Source organism: Coptis chinensis, chromosome 1, assembly GCF_015680905.1.
Source record: "Coptis chinensis isolate HL-2020 chromosome 1, ASM1568090v1, whole genome shotgun sequence".
NCBI classification, from domain to species: domain Eukaryota; kingdom Viridiplantae; phylum Streptophyta; class Magnoliopsida; order Ranunculales; family Ranunculaceae; genus Coptis; species Coptis chinensis.
Genome location: NC_141456.1, coordinates 88,205,001 through 88,220,065, shown reverse-complemented (window position 1 = coordinate 88,220,065; position 15,065 = coordinate 88,205,001). Strand labels below are relative to the sequence as shown.

Below are 15,065 nucleotides of genomic sequence, written 5' to 3'. Positions count from 1 at the left end.
GAAAATATTATCATAAACCTTACATCAATTTTGTATACTTACAAGCAGCTAAATATATTCAAGTCAATAAGTATACCCCTTAAATGCTTAAATCTTTGGTCAAGTCAAAATAGTTTCTTAAAAAAAAAAGAGCAAAATATATCAAAATGTTAGCTTAAAACGTGGCTGATTTGCGTCCAAAAAAACGTGGATTGGTTTGCATCCACAAAAATGTGGGGTATTGGCAATAACAAAAACCCATAGTTGGGCCACTGTAGTCTGGCCCAGCCGGCCAGCCTTAAATTAGATAATTGAAGACAACAAAATTGATGTGCTTTGGCACAAAGAAAAGTTTTGTTTAAAGTCAAAACCCTTCTTCTTCATCCGATAGATCTCAAAACCAGGTTCACCTCAAAACCAGGTGCTTGAACCTTGAAGTCATTAATGGAAACCTGAAGAGAAAGAACAGATTATTAAAATAAAGGTATGTAAACAATTTCTAACTTTCCTCCTAATTTGACTATGAAAAAAGCTGTTTTTTTTTTTTCTCAAATCCCTCCGACCACGACCACGTATGCAGTAATCGGTAATGGGTTGTCGGTGTCGATCGGACCTGACAACACGGACACGGCGGAAGGAGAGGCGTACCCATGCAACACAGGCGCTATCCAAAAGTAAGAGAGAGAAAAGGTATGGCCCGATGAGTAGAGCTAATAGTTCTCAACTCAAACTAACACATATTAATCTTAGCCAATATATAGAGAGAGCGGGTTCTTTTTTTTCTTGCTTTGAATATAATATAAAATAATAAAGGATTGGTGACCAAACCGGAGGGGAGCTTTAGCTCTGTAAATGGTATGGCAAATTTCATAACCCGGGACGGCTCGGCTAATGCAAGTTCCGTATCTCCACGAATTTTTAAAGAGAGTATTTACTCCTACCCAAGCTTGGGCTACTACGAAGTTACTTAAAATCATATGTTTATTGGGGATTGTTGGCTAGGGCCATAGTTTTAAAGTGGGGTTTTAGAGCTTGCCCTTTCGAGAGAAGTGAACATATGGGACTTGCAACTCTTTTCGCGATTGAAAAGGTTAAGGTTTCAGATTGAGAAAAAGGAGTAGTCCCTGTTAGCGAGAATGGGAGATTTAGATACCTCCCGGGGCTTAAGGCTGCCTTTCCTAGTAAAAAGGAGTAATACTTGCTCTATCTTTTTAGGCAAACCAAACATGGGTTTCTTACGGTCCAATAGGCAAATCCCTAAGGCGGGTTACTTCGTGACCTAAAACCGCTTTCTTTTAGTGGAGATCCTCGAGGGTAGAAACACTACCACGCTTAAACAGTTCATTTTGACTAGGGGCTCATTCGAGAGGCTCGGGTAAAACCATGCCTATAGCTAAGAAGTCGTAAACCTTGAGCCCTTTAAAGCGTTGGCTTTCGTCTCACTCAAGAAAGATTGATTCTCTCTGTTCTTCCTGAACCTCCGGACTGGTATCTGCAAAGCAACGGCACACGCAGAGTGAAGAAAATAGGCGATCGACTTCCGCGCGTGAAGGAAGGAGTGGATGAACGACGGTGTTTTGCACTTTTCAATCCAATTCAATGGAAAAGACGAGGTTTATCGCGCTTTTTCAATAAAAAACCGCGGGTTTATGGAACTTGTTTGTCTTTTGTCGCCCTTCCCTACTAAAATGGACTTGCATCCAATTTGGCGGTGTTTATCGCGACGAAAAAATGCTTAAAAAAGGGGGCCAAAAGCACTTTAGAAACAAATTCTGGTGCCCCGATGCCAAAGTCTATGTTGATCTTTGGAGCCTAAAGAAAGAAAAACCGGGGACTTTCGGATGCATGCCCCGGGGCCTTTGTTCACTTGGACTGATTGTTCGGATCTGTTGGTTGGATATCCGGATCGATATATGGAACTCTACCTATCATCATGTGCGGCTTCGCTTCAACCAATCGTATGTCCGCTTTCGTGAGGCCCTAAATTACGGACTTGCGATGGCGACGAGGGACCTAGACACGAGAGACGACGAGAGAGAAAGTGGATCTGCGGCTACTCTGGTGGCATGACATGATATGGCATGGTGCCCGAGCACCGAATCGGGACGTGTGAGGATGGTCGTGCTTGAGATGGACCGAAAGTTGCTAGCTATGGATGGGGGATGCACGGTATCGAGTAAATCTTTCTAGTTTCGTTGAATCAAATAGTGAAAGTCTGAATCTGAATGGCACGTTGAGTAAGAGACAATCGTTCTTTTGTAGCGAGAGGGACTAGAATGATCAAGGGGCGAGGTGTGAACTACAGATCATAAACCAGATAATCGACCGGGATTACCATGCTAGTAAGCGCTTTATCAAGTTGGCGATAGGGTTGATTGATGTGAAAGAGAGGGTCCCGATCCGCCCCCTAACAGATTGAGAACGGAAGCATGAATTTGTCATTCCTAAGGAAGAACCGGAAGTAGAGCCTTAAATCCTATCTTTCTACTTATGTTTGAGTTGGTGTTTTCCGCTTTTTCATGGTGGAATACAAACGGGATCAAGAGATAGAGATCCAGATGGAAAGCCCAAATGTGGGCTGATTAGAAGGAAAATACCTATTATCCTTTCCCCCTTGTGGATCGTCTTGCGATCATATTGCCATGGTCTCCCAAGCTATATGATGTGAAATCCATGGGACAGGGAAAAGGGGCTGGCTAACACCTATCGATCAAGGGGCCAAAGAAGACAAGTGAAAGAAAAGGCTAGAAGGAATCAATCATTCAGAGGAGCAGTGGCTATCCATACCATATAGGAAGACGCGGATTGCTAATTGTTGTTGTTACGTCTTCCGTCTGCTAGGAGAGATCAAACTAGTCAATCTAGGGAAGATAGAAGAAAGAAGGAAGGGAAGATGGTTTAGGATTAGACTGATTGAGAAAGCTAAAGAGAATATGCAAAGAAAGGCAATCGGGAAAGGATAGATCTAACAGGCAAAGGCTAAGCTAACCACTATCAAGGAAGGATAGAGACATTAGCGATACTAGCTATCACAAACTAGAAGCCATGAGTCCTTATTACACTCACGCGGTGAGGTAAGGAAGTTAAGCCACATACTAACACTAAGATCTATCTCTTATCCCCGCCTTCCCTAGCATCCATATTCGTTAGCTACTTCCCTCCGGAGGATCTTTCCCTTTTTGTTCTTCACCGCTTTCGCTGCTTTTCGGCTCTTTCTTTATAGCCATGGCTTGCTTTCAGAAGAAGATGGAATCCGTGTATAGGTGCATCTCCAAAGTAGAAGCCCGAAGCGACGAGCAATGAGGGCTTATAGTCAAATATCCTACGTCACTCTTAGTTGTTTAACCAACCCAGCTGGCTGGTCAATCTCAGATAATTCTTTGTGACCAGCAGAGTCTTCACTATCTTGATAGGTGATAAGAGCCCAAAACTGTAGTTTTAACCCCTTAACAATCATACTTTTAGACCAATTATGTGAGTAATAATTAAGAGTTAATACTGATTACGTGTTTTTATGCATTTCAGGCTTCAAAGTCTATTATGTGCAGAAATGTGCCACTTTAGCGAGATAAAGGAGCAAAGGTCGGTTGCTAAGGAGTTCTGTGAATAAAGGCCAAGATTCAAGGAGACAAAGCCTTTGTAAAGCCCGGTCAAAAGCTTAAAAGTCAACACGGGCAGAAAGAGTACACAAAGTCAGCAGAACTTCCGAAGGCCATATCTTTGGACTCAGATCTCGGAATTGGGAGTAGCTTATGTCAAAACGACCGGCTCGAAAAGAGCTTTCCAATGGTCCAAGCCTTGGCCCAATCGGAGGAGCAGAAGTGGACAAAACATCTGTCGAAGCCAACTATAGCAGAAGAGCCCATTTTGGACTAAAGAAATTGGGTTTTGAGCCCGATTTTCCGGCCCAAAACATGGCTCCAAGCCCATGCACGATTTTTGGATCTGGAAGTATAAAAACAAAAGCTTGACTCTTTGTTAATGGCAATTAGGTTAGGTAGCAAAAGTAGTTAGGTTAGGAAGCTAATGTTAATGGAGTTTAGGGTTAGAATAATTTTTAGATCTAGAATTAAATCTATATTTTAATTAGTTTTCATTTCCCTTGTTTTAATTTAAAGTATTAAAATATTGTTCTTGCTTCATTAGATAAATAAAGTAGTTTATTATTGATCAAATTCAATTTTGTCATTTATCTATTGCTTAGATCTAATTTCATTTCTTGGTTGTTAGTCATTTCGTAGTTATTGATGTTGGGTTGGATTATTGTTCATTAAATTCATAAATTAGGTTGTCTTCATTTTGATTCTTAGACTATTGTTAAATTTAGATTTATAAAGTTTTAATTTCAGTTTAATTTAATTATGTCTTATTATTATTATTGTTCTTGTGTTGGGAATGGTAGTATAGAAATTTCACACCAAACATATCACTCTCACCATTGTTCCTTTTGGTTTGATTAGTTGAATTCTATTTAGTCTTGATAGATTGAGAATGGAACGAATCCTGACTCTAATATATTACTTCGTTATTGAGAGTAGGAATATTGATATAAACACGTATTTACGTAATTTGATTATTTGTGTTTACGCATAGATAGTTAGAATACGTAAAATCACTTTTATCAAATGGCGCCGCTGCCATCTTAATCTCGTTCAAGACAAGAATTCAATTGCTTGAATCCAAGGGGCAATCCCCCATTCTCTACCCACCCACCCTTTTAATTTTTCATTCTTATTTCTTGATTTTCGGAACTGTTCACTATTTCAGGCATAGGGGCTGCGGATTCACTGAGAAAAACACTGCGGTGAAGGTATTTCTAAATTTTCGAAAATTCTGAAAATTTTCATACATATTATCTAATGTGTTGTTGATTTACTGGAATATTTTAAGATTTTTCAAAGTTGTTTTACCTTGTGAAAAAAATACGATCTTTACAGTGCTGCATTTCAGTTTTCACACCGTATGTTCTTGAAAAACAGACGAGTAAGGTTACTTAGGGAGTTCTAAAAATTCTATAATTTTTACAGGAGTATCTATCCTAACTAAGGAGTTTGTAGTAAAAATTTGATGAATTTTTGATTTGTTTTGACCTCCTAAATAGTAGAGTGTTTCCAGTGTGTTTCTGCAGTGTTGCAAACACTTAATATCTGAAACACCAGCCAATAAGGATAGGTTGTAGAACTCCAATTGCTCTAAATTTTTTACAGGAACAAGTAGGATCTGTCAGGAGTCTCCAGTAAAAATTTGGCAATTTTTGGATTTTTTTTGATGGGTTAACCATTCGGTTGTTTGTATTGTGTCCGAAAACCGTTTCGTAAATTTTGAAGGGCTGTAGAGGGACTTTCACAGCTCCGATTGATCTGAAATTTTACAGCCTAGTTGATAGACGTGTTAGAAAATTACTGTAAAAATTTCAAATTTTTTGGAGTACGATAAAAGGCCTAAAACTTGAAAACCTTGGAGCGCGACCGCGCCCAAAACACTGGACATTCGACAAAACAGAGGGCACTCGCGCCCACTCGCGCCCAACCCGCGCCCTACAAGGAAAATTCATCGTGAACAACCCAATTTTCACAGGAAAGTTCAAATTTCTATTCCTTAAAGTTATAAAGTGTTTCTAACTTGTTAAATACACTAAAATCGCGTATACAAGACGCTATTCAAACGCGTAGCAAGGAGACATTCAGGTACTCCTTCTTCCACTCCTCGCCTCTTCTGTCAGAGGAGTTTTAATTCTAGTAGAATCGGGCTTGTTTTGAAGAAATAAATACAACACGCCTATCTAGAATTTCACACACTACACTTGCATCAATGGCTAAAGAACAAGAGACTCCTCTCTCTCTCGATTTTTATAAAGCCCTAAACGATGGCCCTAAGTCGCATCGTTCTTTAGGACCTAGTGGGGGATTTTCGAATCCCCCTAATATATTTTAACTTGTTACCGGTTTTCATGGTTTAGACCACGAGAGCCTTACCAGCACATGCGTAGGATATACCAAGTTCTCACTACATTCCATCATCCTTGCGTAAGTCCAGAACAAGTTAAACTTAGGGTGTTTCCTTTCACCCTAGCCGACAAGGCGGCGTCTTGGTTAACTGCCCAAACGCCAAACTCTGTGGACTCATGGGCTCAACTTGTTCAATTGTTCATGGAACAGTTTTACCCACCACTGAAGACAGATGAAATGCTTCACAAGATTCATTTCTTCCACCATAATCCTCATGAATCCTTTTCAGAGGCCTGGAATCGTTTCACTGATCTTCTCATTGAATGCCCGCATCATAATCTTCGAAAAAGACACGCTTGTTTCGTGCTTTCTTCAAAGGGGCTTTCACATTATCATAAGGAGGTTCTAGATATCATGTCCGGGGTAGTTTTCTTAGTAAAGGAGCCTTGGAGGCTTATACATTCTTAGAAGATCAATCTAAGAGGAACAACAATTGGGGAGGTAACGATTCCTCCCGCTCCTCTCCTTCTTCTCTTGAGGTTAAACATGATCCCGAGCTTAAAACTCTTATCGATGCCCTCACTAAAAAGGTAGATGCCATCTTTGTTCAACAACAACCCACTCCGGTCATGAACATTAACTCTACTTTCGTTGTAATGTGCATTTGTAGTCTTGAGCATTCCGACTTCTATTGTCCTCTTGTCTATGCACAAACACCACCACAACCACCACACTTCAACCAGTTAACTCAACATCAAGGACAAGGGAACTTAGGTGACCAGAATAGAGGTTTAGTACCCATAACCCGAACTATCAACATCAAGACATGAACGCCAACAAACTTTAATTCCAATACAACCATCTACGACAAAGTAGTAGTGACCTTGTTGGAGAAACAAAATCAAATTATGCAACAAAACTCCAACTTGATGAAAGATCGGCAGGATCAAAACTCTAATATGATGAAACAAACGATGCAAATGATGCGGTCTTTGTGCCAAAAGGTTATTGACATGTCTTCTAACCAAAATAATAACCAAACCCGGCGTTTTTCCAAGTCAAGCAATGCCTAATCCTAAGTCAACAAACACCGCGCCGAAATAAAAAGTATTGATGTAATGGTAATATAAACCAAAGGGGACCTACAGGTGATCACTACCCCCTTCGTTCGGCGGTAGTTGATAACCAAGTGACTATACCTAAAGATTACCCATGAAACTAAAAATGATACCATACCAAATACTATAATAGAAACTGAAGACCCTACAACTGTAGAAGTACTAGTTACACCACAACCAAAAGGGAAAACATTACAAGACCCAATAATAGAAAGTGAAGACCTTACACCTGTAGAGGTTCCAATATGGAAACCTAGTTCGAAAGTGATAAAAGATAAAGCAACGGTTAACAAATATGTTCCCCCTCATATTAGGCATAAAGATAAACCACCGTATCCCGAGAGACTAATTGTGCCTAAAAAGGACGAGAATTTTGATGAGATTAGGGAAGTGTTTAAAAATCTAACTATCAACCTACCTTTTCTAGATGCTATAAAAAGTCTTCCAGGACACGCTAAGTTTCTAAAAGAGTTGTGCACCAAGAAGAGGAAAACCAACATACCCCACGCCCTTCTTAACTCAACAATATCCCTCTTTATCCGAACATAATGGAATTGTTAAGTACAAGGACCACTGGTCGATCCTCTGCGGTACAATGTACCTTAGGTGATACCTTTATAACAACTGCTTTATTAGACCTAGGAGCGAGTGTTAACTTACTCCCTTTTTATTTATATAAACAACTGGGTCTAACAAAACTTCAACCAACCAAAATGACTTTGCGGTTAGCCCGATCGTTCTATTAAGTATCCCAAGGGTGTAGTTGAAAATATTCTCGTTAAAGTTCAGGATTTTTACTATCCAAATTGACTTTGTTATTCTCGACACGAAGTTGCTCATGATTCCATTCCCATCATCTTAAAGGCGTCCTTTCTTGGCAACCGCCAATGCTCAAATCAATTGTCGGGATGGCTCAATGACTCTTTCTTTTGGAAATCTTTACGTAGAAGTTAACATGTTTAGACAAAAACAGGGGACAACTAGGTTTGCCTATAGAAGGAGAAGTGAAGTCCATTGAGAGTTTTGTACCTCACATTAGTGCGGTGGCCGCTTTTTAGTCCCCCACACTAGTAGATACCCCTCTTATGGAAGAAGACAAAGATCACAATTTTGACTCTTTGAACATAACTGAACTAGAGAAAGAATTTTCAACCCTGCCTTCTGACCATACAAGAGATGGACTACACCTCACAATAGACGAGATAGATGAATTCCTCAAAGATGGAGATGAATACCATAATTATATGGATGTGAACAACCTAGATGAGGAATTCGACGAGTTTCTAAGATCCTGTGATGATCCACCTTCTCAAGCACTACCTAGAGCACCACCCTACCACCATCCACCTGAGTTAATCCCTCATAAAATCCAATCATTCTTCCCACCCTTTTCTTCTAACACTTATCCACATTCCAAGTATTTTCCAAAACCATTCATTTACTCACGATCATTCACTTGGACTCCTTCTTATTCAACGAAGTTGCGTCGTAGAAAGTTTTGGAGCTTGATTCTGTTTGGTGGTGCATTCCATGTTAACTATTTATGGAAAGATCCACAATTGTTTAGATTATTGATATATGGGAAACTGCATGTAAATACATATATATCACTTTAAGTCTAGGGAATCTGACTTTAAAAGACCCACGTTTTAAAACAAATTTTTACAAACCTGTTTTCAAAAATTTGTTCGGGAATGGGTGTTTGGTTTTTCCATGCTTGATCACTAAACTTCCTATTCTTATCCCCCTCGCTCCCTTTAAGAGTAGCTAGATTTCTCTTTGTTTGTTGTTTTGATGTTGTCTTTTATTATTTTTAGTAGATAGGATGTTACGTTGTTAAATTCCGTAGTTAACTTTGAATTTGGTAGTTAAATGTTGTTTGAATTTCAATTTTAATATAATGTTGTTCTTTTCAAATTGTGCATGGTTTTTATTGTTAATCCCACCTTCCCGAATTGTTTGGGGGTGGTATTATTTATTCTATCATGATTTGTAGAAGATCCTCCATTTTAGAGTTTGTTTTGGAGTGAAGGTTGAGAATATTGTCATAATTGGCATACCTATGATTAGATGTGGTGGTATGATGAAATCTAAGAGAGTTTAGAAGTTACTAGTCTAAATCCGATTATAAAAGATATTAGGGTTGTTATAGAATCTGAGAATATGAGTTGTTTTCGTTTTGGTCCGGAAATTTTATTGTTTCGGAAATTGCCTTAAAAGCTTTTGGCAACTTACCGATTCGTTTTAACAATTCAAAACCTATAAAAACTTCATTCATTCTACACTCACAACCCACACTACACCTAACTTCCATTTCTCACCTTTCACTCCCACGTTTCCCGCGTTTAAAATTTCATTTTTTTCACGAATCAACACCTCGAGGCGCGCCAGCATACGAAGTAGCCGGCCTCCGATCTACACTTTTTTCGAAATTTTGTTCGGGCCAGCCCAGCCAAGGTCAGCCCAGCGACTTCGGCTCAAACACTGGAATTCCAAATACCGCAAAGCGACTTCGCGCCTAGTTAATGGCCTTCGGCGCCTTCCTTCCTTCCGACCCGAAAAAATTCCAGTTTTCAGCGGGTTGTTCCCGTTCATTCGCTCGCAGCTGTTCGGGCGTAGTTCGAGATGACATCTCCTATAATAATACGGAACAGTCTTTCAAAGATTTGTTTCAAAGCACTACTTATGGTGCTTGGTTTCATGAGGTGATCACACACGTAAATTTTGGGAACCGCTTATGGTTCTTGCTAGCATTTGTTCTTGGACTTGCCATGCCCGCTGAAATACAAGACCCATGGTGCTATTGGGTAGATAATATGTATGTCTACACTTATGAGTTTTTGCATGAGTCGTATGGGGGGCGAGGCATTTTCCGTATCGAGGACCAAGGGGAATATAACGCGTCGCCCTTGGTAGCACAATCCATGAACATAGGAACTGTTATGTTTTGGATCATGCTAAACATTTTAGGGAATGACATTTTTCTTACGTGAATGATGCCACTTGCAGCGTCTTCCTTGCTTTAGCCACGGGGCGTATGTGCCATGACCTTCCCGTAACTTTGATGTCTAGTTTAGCACGAGCCCATAGCATGAGGCATAAGTATCTTCTTATGCCTATATTAGTTTGCCGTATTATACTATGTTTCTTCCCTATTTTTTGTGCCCGTTTCCGCGGACTGGGTTAAGAATTCGACATTGTGAGATCCACCAATTCTATTATTCGATCTTTCCGTGCAAATGACTTGGCAAGGGTGGAGGATACAACCTCATCGGGTTGCACCTTACACCCCATCCGACCAAGTGGCTTTTACGAGGTTAGGATCCGTAGATGATAAATGGCGGCAAGCTTGGCAAATTATAATGGCATGGCAGGATCGCGAAGGAACCTCACTTTTTATAGAAGAGGAGGATGACGAGTAAAAAACGCTTGGAGTGGAGGTAAGTTTTTAGTTTCAGTTAGTGTGCGCTTGTGTCCCAAGCAATTTAATTACGTTAACCCCATAATGGGTGGAACTCTTATAGAGTTCGCGTCGGTTTACTTTTCTATATTAGTATGTTATAACCTTGTTTTGCAGATGTTCCAGAATTTCACGCGTTTCCATGGTATTTTTCCTACCCTCTCTATTTAAATACTTTGAGGACAAAGCATGTTTCTTGTTTGGGGGTGGGCATAGAAACACGTGTAATTAAGGCATCTGTTAGGATATAGATATGTATAATATGCATTTGTTTTCAAGTTAAAAATTTCAAAATATAAATAAATAAGTTTATGCTATACACTTAGGAATATTGGTATTGTTTTCTTTCTCATGCTCTTAACAATCTAGAAGTCTCCGCGTAGCTTTTGCATCAGAATAATTGTTAGAAACTTAGGTTAATATGTAGGTAATAATCTTTGCATCTATCTATAAATATATTACATGAGTATCTATGATTGTTAGCAGTAAGTTTCTGAAATCTAGGCTAGAGTACTTATTCTACAAATCCTGTGAGAATATAGCCTAAAAGCCTTATATGAAATAAAATATTTGAGAAATGACACAAGGGAGAAGTAAAATCGGATAGAGAAATCACACGTCCACTTGCTTGATCACTATGCCATATCCTAAGCGAGAATTTAGGCCCTCTTTGGATCGATATAGCCAAAAATTAAAACCTATGAATTATTTTCCGCTAGTCGCCCCTCTGAGCCTTTCTTTAGCCTTCCATAAACCACAATTCCTTTACCCTTTACAAAAACAAAACAAAATAAAAAAATTCAACTTACCCAATCTAGAATAAGTCCGAGAATAGAATGAGTGAAGAAAAGAAGAAGAGAAAAACACATGTAAACAAAAATTAGTTAGTTGCTTGAGAAAAAAGAAAAGAAGTTTCCATCCAAAGAAAAGAAAAGAAAAGAAAAAAAAATAGAAATAAATAAAAACACCAAAAATAGAATAAAAAGGGAGTCAAAAAGCCAAAGAAAAGAAAAAGAAAAAATATGGCTAATGATGGAAAAACAAAGTATAGAAGCAAAAGAAAAAATAACAAGGTTTCTCTAAGTTATATAATATGAAGACTCTATTATCTCGGACTTGTCCTTTTGTATATCCATTTCCTTCCTTCTTAAACCATCTCCTAATCCCCGCGAACACCTAATAAAGACCTCTAGCTCAATTAGGAATAGGTTAGTGTGATAGTAAGTGGCAGTTGTGTTTGATCGACTCCGCTTCCTTGTGTGTCATTGAGATTGTAAGGTAAAGTGTGCCCCAGCCCACTGCATTAATCGAGTAGCGAAAACTTGGCGGAAAAATCGAGTGATTTTTGTCTTGACATTTATGTGAGGACCTACTTAAGGACGCTATTCGAAGTTTTTGAAAACGGACACTGCTAAGCATTTCATAGCATTACTCATTGTATATATGTTTATTAAGTAGATGATTGATTATTATGCATATATTAGCTTAGGTTTTAGACATGATTATTTTGTATTCAATTGCTAGTGAGATGTATAGATAGTTGAGACATGAATGAGGAAACAATAGTTTTATTTCTTAGTCGTTGTAGTATAGATGAAGTTTGTGAGTACCTTCACTTTGAAAACTCTCACGGGTTATAACTTCGTCCACTAGGGATTCCTAGTGGTTTAAGGCCTTGTTGCATATGGTCAATGCAATCGCATTCAAATGAAAACGAGAGTAGATAGAACTCCATTTTTGGTCACTTATTCTAATTTCTCATCTTTGCTTGAGGACAAGCAAAATGCTGTTTTGGGGTGGTTTGATAAGAGTCCAAAACTGTAGTTTTAACCCTTTAACAATCATACTTTTAGACCAATTATGTGAGTAATAATTAAGAGTTAATACGATTCGTGTTTTATGCATTTCAGGGCTTCAAAGTCTATTATGTGCGAGAAATGTGCCACTTTAGCGAGATAAAGGAGCAAAGGTCGGTTGCTAAGGAGTTCTGTGAATAAATGCCAAGATTCAAGGAGACAAAGCCTTTGTAAAGCCCGGTCAAAAGCTTAAAAGTCAACACGGGTAGAAAGAGTACACAAAGTCAGCAGAACTTCCGAAGGCCATATCTTTGGACTCAGATCTCGGAATTGGGAGTAGCTTATGTCAAAACGACCGGCTCGAAAAGAGCTTTCCAATGGTCCAAGCCTTGGCCCAATCAGAGGAGCAGAAGTTGACAAAACATCTGTCAAAGCCAACTGTAGCTGAAGAGCCCATTTTGGACTAAAGAAATTGGGTTTTGAGCCCGATTTTCCGGCCCAAAACATGGCTCCAAGCCCATGCACAATTTTTGGATCTGGAAGTATAAAAACAAAAGCTTGACTCTTTGTTAATGGAAATTAGGTTAGGTAGCAAAAGTAGTTAGGTTAGGAAGCTAATGTTAATGGAGTTTAGGGTTAGAATAATTTTTAGATCTAGAATTAAATCTCTATTTTAATTAGTTTTCATTTCCCTTGTTTTAATTTAAAGTATTAAAATATTGTTCTTGCTTCATTAGATAAATAAAGTAGTTTATTATTGATCAAATTCAATTTTGTCATTTATCTATTGCTTAGATCTAATTTCATTTCTTGGTTGTTAGTCATTTCGTAGTTATTGATGTTGGGTTGGATTATTGTTCATTAAATTCATAAATTAGGTTTTCTTCATTTTGATTCTTAGACTATTGTTAAATTTAGATTTATAAAGTTTTAATTTCAGTTTAATTTAATTATGTCTTATTATTATTATTGTTCTTGTGTTGGGAATGGTAGTATAGAAATTTCACACCAAACACATCACTCTCACCATTGTTCCTTTTAGGTTTGATTAGTTGAATTCTATTTAGTCTTGATAGATTGAGAGTGGAACGAATCCTGACTCTAATATATTACTTCGTTATTGAGAGTAGGAATATTGATATAAACACGTATTTACGTATTATGATTATTTGTGTTTACGCATAGATAGTTAGAATACGTAAAATTACTTTTATCAATAGGCCGTATTCCCTTTTCTCAATTCTCTTTCTATGGATGAATTTGAATGTAGGTATCTGGGTGCTTCAGCGGATATATTGGGCTAAATTCAATAACGGGTATCCCTCCTATTAGAACTCCAGGGATACGGAAGCGTATGGTGACAGCTATTCCTCTTTCTATAGTATATAGATTGTAACGTCCTCTTTCGATTCCTTCGCTGGAAAGCGTCGTTCTATTAAGGCAGGTGGGCGAAGGCGTAGAAGTTACCTTATTCGATTAGAAAATGGTGGTTTTCATGTTTTTTTGACATTCCTTAACCGATAAAGATGCTCAACTGTGGATTTCTTATCCTCTCCCAATAATGTTTCAAAGTTTGGAAAACTATAGCCTATTGGGCTGGGAACATAAACAAGAAAAGGGGCAAGGGCGAGGAAAGCGGGAATGGCGATACGGTCCGGTAACACCGGATTACTCCGATCAGAAGGCGGAAACAGCAATAGTGAAGCCCTTCTTGCTACAGGGTGACGAGCCTTGCCCCCAGCACAGAGAGAGGTCGGTGGACTTAGGATTCGACAACGGCGACACAACGCCTCACCCACTAACTCTTCTGTTACCCAACTCCAACCTTGCAAAGGGAAATCTCATTAAGAGAAGTGGACTTGAATAGATCACAAGGCAGTCTTCAATAGATGTCTGTTCCGTCTATTTGATCGATAAAACTTGAGTTTGATTGCAGCTAGCCAACCCATCTCGTAAACCCTGTATTTCTTTTTCATTAACAAGGCCCTTTTCCCTCGGGGCTTATCGGCAATTCCATGGATAAGTTGTAAATTTTACAGGCGAAGAAAGAAGTCTATTTTTATAAACCAGCTTTTGCTGAAATCGAGTAAATATACAAATAAGGTCCGGTCATCTTAGTCATCCTTTGGCTTTCGTATTGAATACGCTTGCTTTAGAGAGATCTCCTGAAACCATGTTCAGAGAAAATAGACACTCTTTTCCGGAGCATAGCTGGAAAACTCACTTTGATTTTGAGTTGAGGGGCAACTTGGGCTTCGCTCGAATATAAAAATGCTCCAATAGGGGAGTATCCACCTTGAAGTCCACAGTATTTTATGCTTAACACATGCAAGTCGAACGTTATTTTAGGGGAGTTGTTCAGGTTTATCATTGGAATTCATCGTCTCTTCTTTTCTTTTATGATCTAGCTGACCTTCTTCGATTTAGAGATCCCTTCTAGCTGTCCTATTTAGCCAAGTAGCTGCTAAGAAAGCGTTAAACTTTTAGGGTGGAATCGAAGCTGCGGATAGATCAGCAGATAAGATAGGTTGCAGTGGAGAAATTGCTGTTGATCTAAACCCCCTCTTAGTTATCATCTCATATCTCGTCTGATCGTCTTCAAGATCGTCTGAACTGTATATGAGACCTCTTCCCTGGTCGAATTCAAGGATTCCAATCAGCTCAAGGATTAGAATCAGTTCAACAGTCCATGCGAGGCCAGATCTTCAAAGAGGTTCATCTCTGGCTAGCGCCTCTCAAGATCGATTAAATGGGCAGTTTCCTA

General features: G+C 38.9%; 1 long non-coding RNA gene across 1 annotated transcript in view; it reads left to right on the top strand.

Moving 5' to 3' along the window:
* Positions 1-330: 330 nt before the first annotated feature.
* LOC147525677 (uncharacterized) overlaps positions 331-15,065 on the top strand; it is a 29,837-nt gene continuing 15,102 nt past the window's right edge. Inside the window, exons 1-2 of the long non-coding RNA XR_015192998.1 lie at positions 331-3,392; positions 13,522-15,065. The exon at positions 13,522-15,065 is cut by the window's right edge and continues 817 nt beyond it. This is a non-coding gene — a long non-coding RNA (uncharacterized LOC147525677). The remainder of the gene's footprint in view (positions 3,393-13,521) is intronic.